Source organism: Cicer arietinum, chromosome 3 (genome assembly GCF_000331145.2).
Source record: "Cicer arietinum cultivar CDC Frontier isolate Library 1 chromosome 3, Cicar.CDCFrontier_v2.0, whole genome shotgun sequence".
Lineage (NCBI taxonomy): Eukaryota > Viridiplantae > Streptophyta > Magnoliopsida > Fabales > Fabaceae > Cicer > Cicer arietinum.
Window position 1 is genome coordinate 54,879,398 of NC_021162.2, and position 17,561 is coordinate 54,896,958.

Here is a 17,561-nt window from a genome sequence, read left to right on the forward strand (position 1 = left end):
AGGGGACTTATGTCTTTTTTTGGATTACGTTATTTTGAACTGGAAAACTGTACATTTACTAATATTGTCAGCTTGACATGTTATTTTCGGTGGGTTACATGTACCACTTTGTGATGTGTAAATAATTTTGGATTCATATTTTGAGAAATTTTTCCGCTGCTTATAAATTATAATGACTCGATTATTTATCCAAAGTTATTACCTTATTTATTTCTCTGTTTTATTTTACTTTCTTTTGAAAAAAAATACACCATCACTTTGAAAATCGGGGTGTTACATCTTGCTGCGCTTATTAAGCAGAAGTTCCCAAATTTCAGTCCTCCAGCCATTGGTTCTACACTTTCTACTACTGCGTCTCAGAATGATAAGAGTGGTGGACTGATAATGGCTCAACGATCGTGTGCTTTTCCAGATCTAAGCCAAACCCCGACTACTCCTTTTGACATGGTGGTATGTTTAATACTGTTAGGATTTCAAGATTGTTAGAATTTATGAATAAGTATGGTGGTATGATTAAAATGAATGTTGAGATAATCCTTTTCATTAAAATCTGATGTGATCAGTTTCATGCTAATGTCATTGGCAATATTCGTGCTATATTTATAGAATGATCAAAGAAGTTAAGGAATCATCAATCCATACTTGTTTTTAGGCGATGTTATCATCTCAAAGTCAAATTCATGTTATTTTGTTACTTATAATTATAACTGAAAAATGTGATTCCTATTACTTGTATTAGTACTACTTTACCAAATTCTGAGGGTCTCTACTTCACGCCCATTCTATTGATGCCTTGCTTGTAATTAATTTTTCTCAATTGAGCTAATCTAGTTCAACTCTTAGTTGTATTTTTTTTTGTTTAATTTTGGCTTTTTGCTTTTGTATCTTGGTTTTTGATCTTTTCTCCTTGTTTTCCAATTCATATCAATATTCATGGAAGAAATCCAGAGATTTGCTTGAGAAGGTTGCTGGGCAATGTGATCTTACTGGTTATAGAGTTCCTTGCTGCTAAGGATGATCTAACTCCATATCCAAGAGCAGTCCAAGATTCAGTCAAAGTATTACATTTTCATCCTAGTGTTATCATATTATTGAATAAGTTGTGCACAATTTCATAGCTAAACCCGTCGGTTCAAAATGTTATCATTTATTTATTTTTGGTATAGGTTACTCAGGAGTTGGGAATAAAGCCAATATTCACGTAAGTATGAAATTAGGCGATTCAAGTAACGTGTAAAATAAAATTGTTAGGGCTGCAAAACACTATCATTTGAGCATCCCATAAACTGAATTTTGGAAGAAAAGAAAGCAATACCATCAGCTTCTGCAAAACTCTCTTATTTTTGTTTCAGGTGTTTCTCTGAACTTTTCTTATCAGAACTTGACACAAGATGCACACGCTACAAGTTTGCTAAATATTCATTTTTCTGTTGTTCGAGTGTTGATTGTTAATTGGCAAAACAAGGGTGTTGACTGTTAAAATAGCTTTCTATGTTGAATTTACAGTTGGGACCGCAATAGCATTTGTTGGTTTGGCAGCATGTCGTGCATATGCAGTGAAGAAGAACTCTTCTGCCTAGTCAACAAACAACTTAAATTATGGTAACAGTTTTGACATAATTATGAATTTGTGTTAAGTATTGTATACAAAACCTCATCGGGCAACCTTAAGTTAGAGTCTTTTATGCATAATAATCACTAGTTTCATTTATTCTTTGTTAGGTTAAGGCTTGTTATATGTAGTTAGTTTCCTCAATACGATTGTTGGTTTCCAGTCTGATTTTCATTGTGAACTTTTTAGGGGAAATTACATTGATTTGATGAAATTACAGTTATCGGTATTTTAATTAGAGTATGCTTGAAACGTTTCACACATACACACACACTTTTTGATCAATTAACTCTATACGAGCCAGTCTTTAGTTGAATAGTCACAAATTATATACATGTCAAATTGTCAATGTCTCAATACCACTGAACTCTTGTTTAGTTTAAAAGGATTGCTATAAGAAATGAACCCAAAAATTTGTCCATGTCTCAATGTCACGGAACTCTTATTTGATACTTACAAGCATGGTATTGTATAGTCTTTCGTAGCTCTTTTCTTTTGATAAGTTTAGGACCTAGCTTATTTGGCTTATTGAATATGAACTCTAAAAATGCATATTAAAACTAATAATAATGAAAAGATGTATATATGAATGTATAACTCTATATGTATATGTGAATGTATAACTCTATATTGAATATGAACGATTTGAGAAGTAGAACAATGAGGGAAAAATGAAAGATACACTTTGAATAAAGGTAGAGGAATAATGCATGAAAGAGTTAATTTGTTTGAGTTATGATGTGGTTTAATTTTATTTAAAATGTTTATTTTTCTATTTTGATGTTACCCACGAAAATGCCATCTGTAAGGTTTATTCATGGCATTTTCGTGGATAATTGTTTTCTTTCAGACTTGACATTACCTACAGAACTATCATCGGTAAAATTACCCACGGAGAAGCCGTGATCAAGTTTATCTACGGAAATGTAGTAAGTATACATTATTCAAGTCCGTCGGTAAAAAAATTCCTACGAGCCAATTATCTACGAACTCGTGTCCGTAGGTAAAGTCAAATTTGTTGTAGGTAATGACAACTTTTCTTGTAGTGGCTGGACGTTGATAATCATCACATTACACATTATAAGTAGTTTTATAAATGTTGAGTTAGTTAGACTCAATACAAATTTTAATATGATATTAATTAGAGTCTGTCTATTTTTATTAGATGAATTGGACATAATATTAATTAGAGTCTGTCTATTTTTATTAGATGAATTGGACATAAGAGTGTATATTAAAAATTTCACATAAAATAAAATTAGGCTTGAAAATATATAAGTTGTCAATCTCTTACCTTATACACCAATTTTTAAGGATTAAGTTTAGCAAAATTTAAATTTAAATTATTTTCATCAAGCAGACATAAGCACACGTCTTCATGGTAGTTCTTTGTAAACTAAATACAAAATGTAGTTGTGAATAAGTGCTTTAGTGTGTTTGAAGATACTCTTAAGATTTGTTTGGTTCAACGAAGGAGAAGAATGAAAAATCGACACATTTGATTCAAAAAAGGGGAGAGAAGAAAAATGATTTTTAATGGTTTTGAGTTTGAATCAAAGAAAATGAAAGGAAACAAAAGGAAATTTTAATGTTATTTTAATTATATGGAGCTCCTCCCCTTGAGATCTCCAAAATGGATGGAGAGCAAAATAAACTATTGGGGAGATTTAGGTTTCCTTCTCTTCCCTCCATTTACCTTCAACCCAACACCATAAGAATCTAAAGCATGCATGTAGCTCCTTTCTCTTTCAATCTTCAAAAGATGATGATGAACTGTTGAAAAGGAAAGAAATCCCCATTTGCATATGTGTTTTGTTCGATGGTCTCCACACAATCTAGTCATTTGACCAGTCAAAGAAGAAAGGCTCTAAAATATTGCATAAAGGCATGTTTTAGAATATTGTTGTAAGCAATAACGGAACTAGCTAGTTCATGGACTCAAACTAATTAATGCTAATTAATATATGAAAGCGTGTAGAACTTTAGACAAAGAGAATCAACATGTAATAATAAGCTATACAATATATATACAATTAAGGGGCTATGCTGCAAAACTGAACTGAATTAGATTAAATTAATTGTTTGATTTAGTTCTTAAAAATCATTTTCGAATTAATTTCAGTATAATTTTGAACTGATTCGAAATTAATTTATTAATATAAATTAGTTTAATATTTTAAATAAGATTTTAGTTAAAATTAATTTCAGATTAACTTTTGGAGAAAATAATTTTGACAAAAAATTTTGATTATTTTTCAAATTTTTTTTTTAAGAAATTCTTTTGACAAAAATATTTGAAAATTTTAATGGAAAAAAATGATTAAACAAATTTAAAAAACAAAAAACAAAATTTAAGACAATTAAACAAATTTCTAAGAAAAGAATATCTTAATATATTGAGATTAAAAAAGTTTTAAGAAAATTAAATTGATTTTTAAATTAAATTTAGTTAACTAATTTATCAATTTGATCTAATTAAACATATATTTTCCACGTTCCTATATACAACGGATGCTTGTTGAATTAATGATTGTTTGTTAAGGACAGACTCTTAAGAACATTGGGTGCTATAAATGAATTGTTAGTAAGTAATTAGTCGAGTAATTTATTTTGAATAAGATGTCAAGTATGTTTTTGAAATTATAAAAAGATGATGTAATTGAGTGAGAAACCCACTAACTAATATATTCTTTTTTTTGGTACAGCAAATTATTAGATCTTTAAAATGTAAAGACTTAAGTATTGTATTAGTTATTATGCTCAAATCCACGGCCATTAATTCTGAACTTGAAGGAATTTTCACACTGAAATGAATGCAATTCTTGTGCTCTATATTTGTCCCAATAATTGTTGTATTTAGTAATTTTATATAAAAGTAAGAAAATATGATAAAATAAAAGAAAAAAGTATTTTTGTTTTTATTAATTATTAATTTATTTTCATTATTATAAACTAGTGTGCAGACGAATCAAGTACTCCTATATCTATTTTTTTTCTAGTTTTTACTGTACTAATATATATATATATATATATATATATATATAGTGCAAATTTTTTTTACTATATTTCTTTGTATAATTTTGAGAACGATTTCTAATGTAGTATAATTTGTGGGGTATACAAATAACTTTACATAAAAGAAATAAAAAATGTATCGTCTTGATTATATATTACAGAGGTAAAGAGGAAAAACAATAAATCGAAAAAAAAAACTTTAATTTAGAAACTAAAAGTGATATTGTGTTTAGATAAATTATTTTTGCAATTGTCACCGTTATCGTGGAAGTGATGAATATAATTTACTATAATTACATTAATTAAACAATTAAGTGTTGCTCATAATTGAAGACGTATGACATGAGATAAGGAATATGCTTGTTTTTTCATTTCTAATTTAACGAGGGAATCGGGATGAAAACCAAGCATGAGAAACGATTCATATGAACCATAATCCTTTTCAACTTTGCACTTTCGGTTACTATCTTACGCAAGAGTAGATGCTATAATACATAGACATAAAGCAACAAGAGGCTACATCAAACTATCAATTTAATTACATGCTTGCTTACAAATAGGAAAATTGTTTGGCTTCCTTGCAAGTGGCAACAATGTGAATGAATTGAATGGGTCCATCATTTAATTTGTAGAGTGGGCTGTACTTGAGGACCATACGAATGTTATTCTTGAAGTTGTTGATTGAAAAAGCATATAGTATTCCATTTTGTTAATGATAACAATTAATTGAGCATAAAACAAAGTTGGTATAAGCAGGACCATTTACTACCAATTACACACGGGTTTCCACAATTAAACAAAAAAGCATATTCGCTTGCTCCACTTTTTATTAATGAATTGTATGGACGTGTTGCATGCATGGCTTTGTAAATGTAATCATCTCTCATCTATATGAACAACGTAAGATCAATTAACACAAGTAATAGGTTTTATATTGGATATTAAGTTGAGAATATGTGTAATCTATGACAATTCAAATGTGAAATTATAGTTGAATCATATGAGATAATATATATATATATATATATATATATATATTAGAGAATAATTTGGAATATAAGTAAATGAATTAATCAATTACATATTGAATTATTCATTTAGAGAATCAATATATTTTAGCTTAGTATTGATTTGAGATTGATTTTAATGGAGATTAACAATTAAATTTTTTAATTTATTGATTAGGTTAACTAATACTCGATAAAGAATAATTAATTAACTAGTTAGGTAATAATCAACGTTGAATCAGTGGCCAAATATTGTTAAAAAGTAGTTATAATTAATCAAGTGAATTGGGGAATTAATCAATTAAATGATCATAAAAAACTTAGTAATTAATTGTTAGCTAATGGGTCCTAGTAGTAAATTAAAGTTAATTAGTAATAATATTATTTAGTAATTAATAACGGGATAATTCTTAGGTAGCAATCTATTAATGATCTCTAAAATATTTTAGAGACCTTATTCTATTCCTAAAAATTGGACTCTTAATAAAATAAAAAGTACAATTTTAATAATTAAAAAATGAGTAAAATAAATTCTAATTTTTTTAAAATTTAATTTTAGTCCCTATAATTTTTTTATTCACTTTTAATTTCTAATTTAAAATATTTTTTTATTAAAAAAATGATATATTTAGTCCCTAAAAAAGTCTCTAAAATCAAAATAGATATTAGACGTAAATAAACTTTTTTAAAGTTAAAATTTCATAATTTTGTAGCGATTGAAAATATATTTAACCACAAAAAAAAATGCTCCCTTGTATCACAAAAAATATTTTTTTTAGAGTTCTTACCGATTGGAGGTCTTGTGTGCTGTTAGGATGTTTGCACATCTCAATAACATATCATGTTAATGAGGATCTTGTATAATTGTGAATATGTGACATTATTTTTATTGTTTTTATTATTATTATTATTATTATTATTATTATTATTATTATTATTATTATTATTATTATTATTATTATTATTATTATTATTATTATTATTATTATTTTATTGATGATGACAAATGCTATTATAATGTACTTAGTTGTAAATATGAATTGAGTTAAATTAAATAATGTTTGACGATATTATTATTATTATTATTATTATTATTATTTCATTGATGATGACAAATGCTATTATAATGTACTTAGTTGTAAATATGAATTGAGTTAAATTAAATAATGTTTGACGATGAAGAATTATTTGTCATATTTATATTTTAAGTAGGATACATTGGGGTTTGTTCCATGACCCCGTCATATAATTGATAGAACACAACTGAGGCGGCATTAGGGAAATGTTAGTAGGATGGTAGTACGTAAAGACATAATAACGTTTTTGTTGGATATTGAATTTATGTGACTACTCTTTCATTTGTGATATAGTAGGTGATTTTTCTGTCTATATCAATCTAGAGTTTGTTAGATTCGTGTCGATGATTATCTGATGACAAGAACCCATTGCATTATTGATGTTAACTGCATTGTCAGTAGTGTCTGGGTGCATTTTATATGTCATATAATTCCTGCTTGAATGAAATGTCTAATATGTAAGATGTGATTTAGTAAATGAAGTGTTAAATGTTGATTATGTAATATGATTGCATGAGAGCAATTCGCACTTTAAGTTAGCATTTCAAGTAAAATCCTAAGTTCCTTTGATTATATAGTCTAATAAAGACTTACTTGTGCAATCTTGTTTTACATGCGTCTGGAGAACTACTTCATTGGATTGTCTAGTCATTGCAACATCTGATTTGATTTTGTGACCTGACAACCATACCACAACAAATGTCACTAAAGGAAAAATTTATAGTGTGAAGATGTCCAAGAATGAAAGAGACAAGTCGTGAAAAGCTGGAAGCTTTGCAGGACTAGCTCGTTCAACCTAAGAGACATTAAAGTTTGGACATTTATTTAACGGTCATAATTTTAACCTAAAAAATATTTATTTATGCTACAAATAACACCATGCATTTTTTAAGAAATATAACCAAATAAATTGAAAAGAACTCTTCAATTATTCAAAATCTAATTTAACACAAATCTCGATCTATAAGAAATTTGAAACATTACAAAATATCATTTGAACTACGAAACACCAAGAAAAAAGAACAAAATATGAGAGTCATTGAACGAACTGAAATTCACATTCTTTTTATTGAAAGTTAGTTAATTGTATTTCATCCTAAATCTTTTGAATCTCTCTATTGAGAGTAAAAAAATTGTATTTCACAAACACTTGTTAAACTTGTAACTTGCGTAGTGACATGTTCCTTGAAGGCTTGACTAAACTAAGGCAAAATTTTGAGAAAACTAGATTATAGTCAGTTGATAAAAGTATAGTCTAGTGGTTGTTGGTGAGTGTGATCATTTAGTTGAAATTCTTTGGGTTGAAGGAACTGGATTAACTATTAGAAGATTTTTTTATTTTAAGCGTCCGATTTTCAAAATATGTTTTAAGTGTATTTCCTACTCTTTTTGTTTTAAGCGTCCAGTTTTCAAAAGATCTTTTAAACAAATATTTTTTTTAAAGGCTTTTATATAACTGATTTTTAAAGGAATTTTGTTTTAAACAAATATTGTTTAAAAAGATCTTTTAAACAAATATTGTTTTTTTAAACATCTCTTTTTTTTTTTTTTTTTTTCACTATATATAATTGGTATTAGAGCTTGGCTTTTTGGTTGAGCATTTAACAATGTGAGAGAAATTATCCTTGCAAGTGGAAAACATGTCTAATAACAAACATAAACCTCGAATGACCTAAGGACGATAGATGAACTATCCTCCAAAATTTGAAATGTCAATTTGAATCTTTGTAAACATTTGTTTCAAACTTTGTGTCCCCAAAGATCCAGATGTGTGGGATATGTACGAAGGAGACGATCACAAAGAACCAATAAAAAAAGATGGAACATCTATTCCAAGAAAGGACTTGAATGATATTTATAAATAATATCACTAGCACAATTTTATCTTTTTAAATCGATTAAAATGTACATTTTAAGTCGATTCTGTATTTGAATTAACAATAAACGACTTAATAAATATGTTGTTTTTTAACGCGTTTCATGAATTGACCTAAAATGTACATTATAAATTTAGTTCAACAAATCATCTTTTTAAGTCGGTTCTTTTGAATAACTGACTTAATAAATATAGTTAAAAATAACTTTTTTTTAATAAATTTCTCATTTTGTTTTATTGCTTTTGCTCTGTATATACATACAATATTTCGTATTGAATTTCAAATCAGAGTTTTGGACTTGCAACCACAATTTTATTTTATATAACCATCCAATAACCAAAATATATGTCTATCATTTTAGACTACTCATGACAAGACGGAAAAATTCTTCTAAAAATTAGACTATTTAGATGTCTATTAACAAAATTACAAAATCACATTGTAGCAATATTCAATACACATATTCAAAAATTGTCATTTTCTTTAATTAATTCTAAAATAAAATTCACATAGCGTTCTTGAACTTCTTTAATTTGATTCGAATGAAATGATCTCGAGTCATCAAATATCTAAAAAAAAAAACACAATCAATATCGGCTGAATCATAATTTTTTATCATATGAAAATTAAAAACACAATCAATAACACGTTTTCATCAATTCATTTTTCTGGTTTACTTTCATCGTAAGAAACAATTTTAAACACTACCAATTATCTCACTAGATACAAACCTAACCGTGACAAGCGTAATACAACAAATCTTTAAATTTGGAGATTTGATAAGGATACATTTCCCAAAAAAATTATTTCCTAAACAACCAAATGCCAAATTGTAATCACTAAAAAATAGTCCCATCAAAATAATTTAGAAAATCAATGAAAATGCTTACAAGGTAGAACTCTTGAAAACCTATGGTGTCTCAACAACTTAACATTCAATGTTGCAAATCTTTCACTAGATTTGGATGTTGAACTAGATATAAGCTCGATAACAAGTTTTAACCAAACTGTGGAGGATGAGATATATCAAGATTTCATAACATCTCCGATGCATCAACCCTAATATGCTAGCTTCTTGATTGCACCACCTTGTTGTTGACTTTAAGCCACTAATTAGTTTGACAATTTCTATTCTTACTAGACTGTGTTTTCATTCATACTATTAATTACCGCAATTGTTTCAATTTTAATTTGGCCTCTAGGATTAGTATAATATAGTCAATCCTTTCATGTATTATAATCGAAGTTTGAACTAAAATAAGTGTTCTCTTATGCGACATTGATAGTTGATTCTCTCTAGATTTCTTATCTAATTAGAGGTAGAGTGAAAATAAGTTATTATTGATAAAATACAAAGTTGATGTTTTGCATATAAAATAATACAAAATTTAGTAAAATATATCTATTTCAATATACTCTATCAATCTATTTTTAGTGAGTTAATTGATGTATGACGTGTCATCAATATTTTGACACAACAAACATTTTGAAGTTTCAGTAAAATGATAATATCACGGTGATTTTGTCAAACTCAACATGATTCTAAACATGCACTTTACTTACCATGATTACAAGTATACACTAGCATGGTTGTTTTCGCATTGCAAACTACCTAAACACATGTCCAAATTAAAACTAAAATTCCCAGCCTCTCACAAACCAAACTTTTGGGATGCCAAGCATTACCATTAATTATTTTATGTAGTTAAGCTCCAAAAGTAGTAGCTCAATTGGCACCAAATCTCTTCAAAAGTTTTGCATCTTTTCACTTATATGAATTCATATAAGTGAAAAGAACAAAAAAAACTTTAGAAAAAAAAACTATTAGAAGCCTTACTTGATCATAAGACATTGATATCATATTCAAACCATAACTAGTATATCTTAATTGACTTGTGTGTTAAACAAGTTTGAGCAATAAAGAACTAAGTCTTACATGTTAGCTTTGTAGAATGCTTGTCCACCGTTTTTGAAACTAACGATATTGTTATACAGTTTACAACATTAATAACAATATCAAATTGATTAAACAGTTTCACATTGACAATAAGAAATGGATAATTTGCATTTCAAGACTAGAAACAATTAAAATATTACTCTAAATCTTTGGATGTAGATTAACTACCAATATTTATTATGACTCTACTATGAAGCAATATTGCACCAGTTGAAAATAGGAACTATCAAGTTGAATTTACAGTTTTGCATTGGTGAAAAGGAAGAGATAATCTACATTCTAAGGACTAGAAACAATTACACAACTATTGTTCTAAACCTCAGGATGCAGATTATCACATCTTCGCCCAATATTTTTATTAAACGTGTTTGTTTTACATTGGTAATAAGGAAAAGATAATCTGCATTCCGAGGACTAGATACAATACAAATATTGTTCTAAACCTCAGGATGCAGATTATCATTTCCTAATCCAGTTAACATCGACTCCCATTGAAAGTAGCATTAAACAAATGAAAGTAAGAAGGAGGATGAGAAGGAAGGAATTCTTGAATTTGGTTGGATTGAGAGCAACCATGATCACGTAAATTTATATTGTTCCTCAAATATATTCGACTAAGATTGGTTTAGCTAATCATTTTTTGAAGATTCTAATCTTGACCACTTTTTTAAAAAAAGCATGTAGATCACTTGTTCTTGACATATGATTTACAATGCACTTGAAGCATAGCTACCTGTAACATAAGAATCTGCTTTAATCATTGGTCCCAAAAGTTTGCCACATTCTGTGTGTTGCACAACAAACTTGTATGATTTGGCACATAGTACTACTTTGACAGCTCCCCGTCCTCATATCATATATCTTTATCTCACATATATGCAACCTATACTTAAGCCGTTGATACATGTATGTTGATAGTAGTAGTTTGTTAAAAGTCTTATTTTGGATGATATATGAATTAAAATTGTATTTATAAATGGGAGACATCCTAACTTTATAAGTCAATTTTGTAGCGGTTGAGTTAAGCTCAACCTAAATTTTAAGATAATATCAAAGTATATCAAAGATCTGTTGGATTTCTTGCTATCAGACAACTTAAGTCACGCACTATATGTCTAGCCCTACACATGAGGTGTGTTTTAAGAGTTCTATATTCGATGAAATATGATCTGAAAATGTATTTGTAAGTGGTGGATAATCATTATCTTATTATTCGATTTTGTAAGAGTTGAGTTAAATACAACCCAAATTTAATATGTTACCATAATTGGGTTAAGGATGAATATGTGAAAATTGAATCCAAGACCCATGATAGACATAACAATAGATATTGAAGTTCAATATTGTCAAGGTTCTACGGTTGTTGGATGTATATATATGTGATTGGGCAACGATACTATCATCAATTGAGCTACCGTTGGTGGTGATATCAAAACCTATTTAATATGAGTTAAGAATCTCACATGTATTTATAGGTGGTAAGTAGTCTTGACCTTACAAACTTATTTTGTAAGAGTTTAGTTAATTCAATAAAAAATCTAAGATAATATTATAATCTATTTAAGATTTGTTAGGCAAACTACTATCAGTTCAGTTAAATTTTTGTTTAAGTACAACCTCATTTAATTATAAATAAAATCGCAATCCAAATCCAACTTACAATCATAAACTTGATATCAAGAATTAGAAAGAATGCTATATTGGCAAAAATGCTATGCTTGCAAAAATTAAAAAGAAGCTTTCTACAGTGTACTCCATGATCGACATTACTAAATTAACATGTAAGAATACTTTTAATTAAATTCACATTCACAAATTTGTGAGTTAATAAAATATAACATTTTTAAATATATATTTGGGGATTGCAGTGTGGATCAACCATAGTGTATAGGCTGTACAAATCATTAATTAACACCAAATTTCACATTCAATATGTAGGCTTTTACTGAAATTTCTTCCTTTTTTTCCACTTAGAATATATAGTTACTAGAAGATGCCAAGCCACAAGGCTACACCACCCTGCCTACCCCTACTAATGACATTAGCTAGCTTCTTGGAAACACTTTCTGCAGATATTATATACTTGAGGACCAATTGAAAGTGTAGTTTTTAAGTTAATTTGAAAGGTATACTATAGAATCTCAATTTATTCTGGACTAGCCCATAATTGTCTGAGCATATAGGAGGACCATTTTGTTCTCATTTCTAATTTACAACAAAGATATTATAGATATTGTATTATTAGGACAAGCGATTAGATTTAAATGATTAATAAATTTTAATTTATGATTAAATATTTTGAATAAAAAAATTATTGATTAGAGATTTTAATTATCTATCCGCCAATCTCTAAATAAGTCTTTGAAAATGCAAATTAATTGATTTAAAATTGTTAGAGTTTGTATGATATCAAATCAAATATGTTTTCATAGTAAATATACTTTTGGAGTAAATAAAAATTTATATCAAATCAAACATGTTTTGAGTTGTATAATATCAAATTGATTTAAAATATATTTTCATATATGTTTTCAGAATTAATATGATATCAAATCAAAAATTTCATTTAATGCAAATAGTAATATATTTTCAGATTAAATAAAAAATTGATTAGAAGATCAATTCAAGATAATTAATTTCATGTTTATAGAATAATGTTTATATCAAGAAAAATGGAAACATGATCATGCACTCAATGCCTTATTGTAAATGCACTGGATTTACTTTTGATGAAAGATTCAAAATTTCAAAATTAATATATTAAATAACAAATGAAAGAGAGAATAGGGTCATTGTGAAAATGATACGTGGAGGAAAAATGTTATAAAATCAGTCTCTTTTAATCTTATTATAGATATATGAATATATGAATTTACTCGTTTTGGAATGACGTACTTGTGGACTGATTGGAGTTTAGACCCCTTTGGAGTATCAAAATAAAATTAAGAGCGTGTAGTTATAACTTATAAACCTAACAAATAAGGGAATGATTATGTGTATATTCTTGTCAAGAAGGGAGTTAGGAGTTCAGAGCTTCTTGTTAGGTTACTAGAGTGGTGTCTAGACATGTCTTAAGTCACTAGATGATGCTTTAGGTGTCTCCTTTATTAGACAATAGTTTTTTGTTTCCGGCTTTTGTTTTTCTTTTCCTTTTTCTCATGTAACCAAAAATAAAATACTATTTTTAATTAACCAACTACATGCAAACCGGAAGTCGGCTCTAATTTTTTCTGAGAGAGAAGTTCCACATTATTAATTTTCCTCTTTTAATCTAAATAAATAGTTTTTACATAGATTACATTTAGTTTTCTTTTTCTTTTTTTTGGGTGTGATTTTGTTGTTTTAATGTAGCGTTGTGATAATAGTTCAACAAATATATTAAATAGTTGCAAGTAACAATAAAACAATAAGATAGAGTGTTGAATATAAAGATCACATTATACTATTGAATTATGTTTTAAATACTTAATTGACCAAAAAAATTTCCGATTCAATTGATTATTTTTTTAAACTAACAAGAGTAGGTTGTTTTTCCATGATATCCTCTTTTTTTTTTTAAAAAAAAAAAAACTTTTCATTATATTCTACGTTGAAACTTATATACGAAATTGCTCGTATTCTTTGACTTTCAGGATATCGCAAGACAAATATGCGATGAAAAAAAAATTTGTTTTCCTCTTATAGGAGGTCGCATCCTTAGGATGCGACCATGTGTTGGCTTAATTTTTTTTTGTTAACAAATGAAAAAATGTTAAATTAATAAATAAAAAAAATAAATTATATTACTAAAATCAAACAAAATACATTAAATAAAAAAAAATATATCATATTAATTATGTGGTAAAGAAAAGAACATGCTTTAATATTTTAACAACTTTATCCTATTCAACCATATTAACTATAATATATGTTTTTTTATTTTGTATGATTTTATGAATATAATTTAATTTTTTATTTATTAATTTAAAATTTCTTCCGTTGTTAAAAAAGAAAAATTAAACCAACACATGGTCACATCCTCAAAATTAAACCTATATGAAGAAAAAAAAATTATTTTTGGTGGTCGCATCTCCGCTTTGTGACATTCTAAAGATAAAAAAATATAGGACATAGATTTCTATGTAGGGTATAATGAATTTGTTTTTTAAAAGAGAATATAGTGGAAACATAACCATAAGAGTAAGAGTATTGAAATTTATAGTGATAAAAAAATAACATAGATGAATTTCACTTTGAATCCAACATTGAGGTCTAATTTGATTATAATTACTAAAATCCTTTATTAAACTATTACCAAAATCTCTATATTATTCATGTCCTAATTCATTAGTGATTGAATCTTTAATTATAAAGTAACTCTTAATTTCTTAGTGAATTAAAGATTAAAATTAAACGTTATCATACAAGAATTCTCGTATTGATCTATCGCCTCTACAAATATCTCAATTGGCTTTATGACTTATATCTATTATTAGACTACACTTTCATTAATTTCTCATTTTAAGCATTCTTACACTCCACTTCCGTTTCAAAATTAAATCGTACGTATAACAGTTTAAAAGTGATTAAACAATAAAAAAAACAGGCTTAGCTATAGGTTTATTCCTCTATTTTTACTCATTCACAAAATTGGTCCCCTTATTTTAAAAGTCAATAATTTTGATTCATTCGTCTGATTTTTTAACTAAAAAATAATGTCGTGAGATATTTTAAATAACGTGACATAAGAATGATTAACACTCATAAATTTTGAATAAAACGCCGTAAAAATTTAGATTTCAATTTTAGAATTTTTTTTATATTTTTAATTTAATTATTTATATATGAATAATTAAGATATCTAGATGCTTATATATTGTAGAATTGTATGTTATGTCTTTAAAAATGTGTCAAAATATGATAGAGGTACTAAAACTGTCAACTTTTACAATAGTGAGATCAATTTCATAAATTGATGATAATAATAATAATAATAATAATAATAATAATAATAATAATAATAAAGGAATCAAAACTGTAATTAATTTTAAAAAATATTAAAAATATAGATGATAAAAATAGTTCAATAAATCATTTATATTACCAAAAATCAAATCAAATAATTAATATTTTCATCTTTTTCCGCTCATTTCCAACAATAGAGTATTAAGTTACACATGGTTAAAGAAAATAAACCACATATCAAAGAAAAATAGAACCGAAGAACTTCCATTGTTGCCACATAGCTCTTGAATTCCGTTCTCTCCGACTGCTGCCTCCCCTGGTCTTCACGCAATCGTCCCTTCTCTCTTTTCTTTTCTTCAGCACAACAATCCCTTTCTTATTATAACTTTTTTTTTGTGTGTTCAGCTTCCCTTTTAACTAGAAAGTAGTTACCGATGCTCGGCACCATGCGTATCTTGTTCGATTCAATCCATTTTTAATTAGAGTTAATTATAATTTTAGTTTGTTAGTTTTTATTAATTCACGAAATTAATTTTCTATTTTAAAATGATTTTTTTTTCAATTATATGGAATGATCAACATCCACGAAATTGCAATAAAATCTTTTAAAAATTTAACTTTAAATTAACTTCAAAGTTGTTTATTTTTTTAATATAATTAATGACGTAAAAATATTAATATATCTAAATAGTTTCATGAAATTGTATGTCACATCATTTAAAATATGTCAAATCGTAAAAATGTAATGGATGACCAAAATTGTCAACTTTCAAAATAGAAGAACCAATTCTATAAATTGGTAAAAATAGAGTGACGAGATTCTTTTAATTATTACATAAGTAATTTTTAAATAAATCTAAAATAAATAAAATTTTAAAAAAAATATATATTTATAAGTTTACATAATAACTTGTATAAATGATAATTTTTGGACAATTTATAATTTATAGGTTAAAATTTATAATTTTATATAAATAATAATTTATAATTAAATTAAACAATAACTCATATAAAAGTCTTATGTAATTATTTATATAATTGCATTAATTAAATATCAGTAACAATGTTTCTATAATACAATAGTGTATGATATATTATAGAAAGAGCGTATTAACATTAAATATCAGTAACAATGTTTCTATAATACAATAGTGTATGATATATTATAGAAAGAGAGTATTAACGAAGATTTACGAGGGATACAGATTTATATCTAGTTATAAAAATATTTAAAAAATTATTGAAAATTCAATTTATGAAATATAATTCATTTTTTGAATTAACTTTTTATATTGAAAATTTATCTTTGAGAACTCAAAAGTTTAGTATATAGAGAACTGTTGAGAAAAAATCTCTCAAATGATTTTAATGATAACAAAATTACTTAAGAGATTATGATTGTGGTTAATGACTAACATGTGCTCTTGAGTGTATTCATATAAGATAATAGGTTATTAATCATTAAGGCAAAAAGAAGGAAAATATGATTCAGGTCTAAGGATGGAAAACCACGCGAGGATGACCTGCAAATCGAAAAATCTCCAGATCTGCCCAATTTGTGACGTCACCAGAACAAATGCTTTTATTCATTAAAGAAATGCACAACAAAGTCAAATAATGAATAAGTAAAAGTATTTGAAATAAAGAAGTTAGAAGGCCAAAAGGAAAAGGACAAGAACAACTAGATCTAAGTCTAAGTGGATGACAGAATAGGTTGAGGATGGTTCATCAAAGTTGAAAGCAACCCATCAAGCATGAGCAAAGGCTAAAATCAGATCATTTACTAGGCTTGCACGAATTAACTCATAAAGAAGTCAAGTTAAAGAAAGGCAGCAAGAAACAAGCCAAGAATAGACAATCACATGTTGCTGTCAGATCTGATCCTCGGACTGAGTATGATAGTCCTATGTAATAGGATGACTTTCTCTCTCTTGTCAACATCACTTCAAAATTTTAAATCAACCTAGTCCTTAAAGTTTTTGAAAAGGATGCAGCTCACATGGTCAAAGAAACAGCTTTGCACTCTGATAAAAGAGAAAAGACAAGGACATGTCAAGATCAAAGCTGTGCATG

General features: G+C 27.1%; 1 long non-coding RNA gene across 1 annotated transcript; it reads right to left on the reverse strand.

Moving 5' to 3' along the window:
• Positions 1-4,751: 4,751 nt before the first annotated feature.
• LOC140919564 (uncharacterized) lies at positions 4,752-11,075 on the reverse strand. Its single transcript, XR_012162236.1, has 2 exons — positions 7,305-11,075; positions 4,752-5,514 (listed from the first exon to the last, which is right to left on the reverse strand). It is a non-coding gene; the product is annotated as an uncharacterized lncRNA (long non-coding RNA).
• Positions 11,076-17,561: the final 6,486 nt, after the last annotated feature.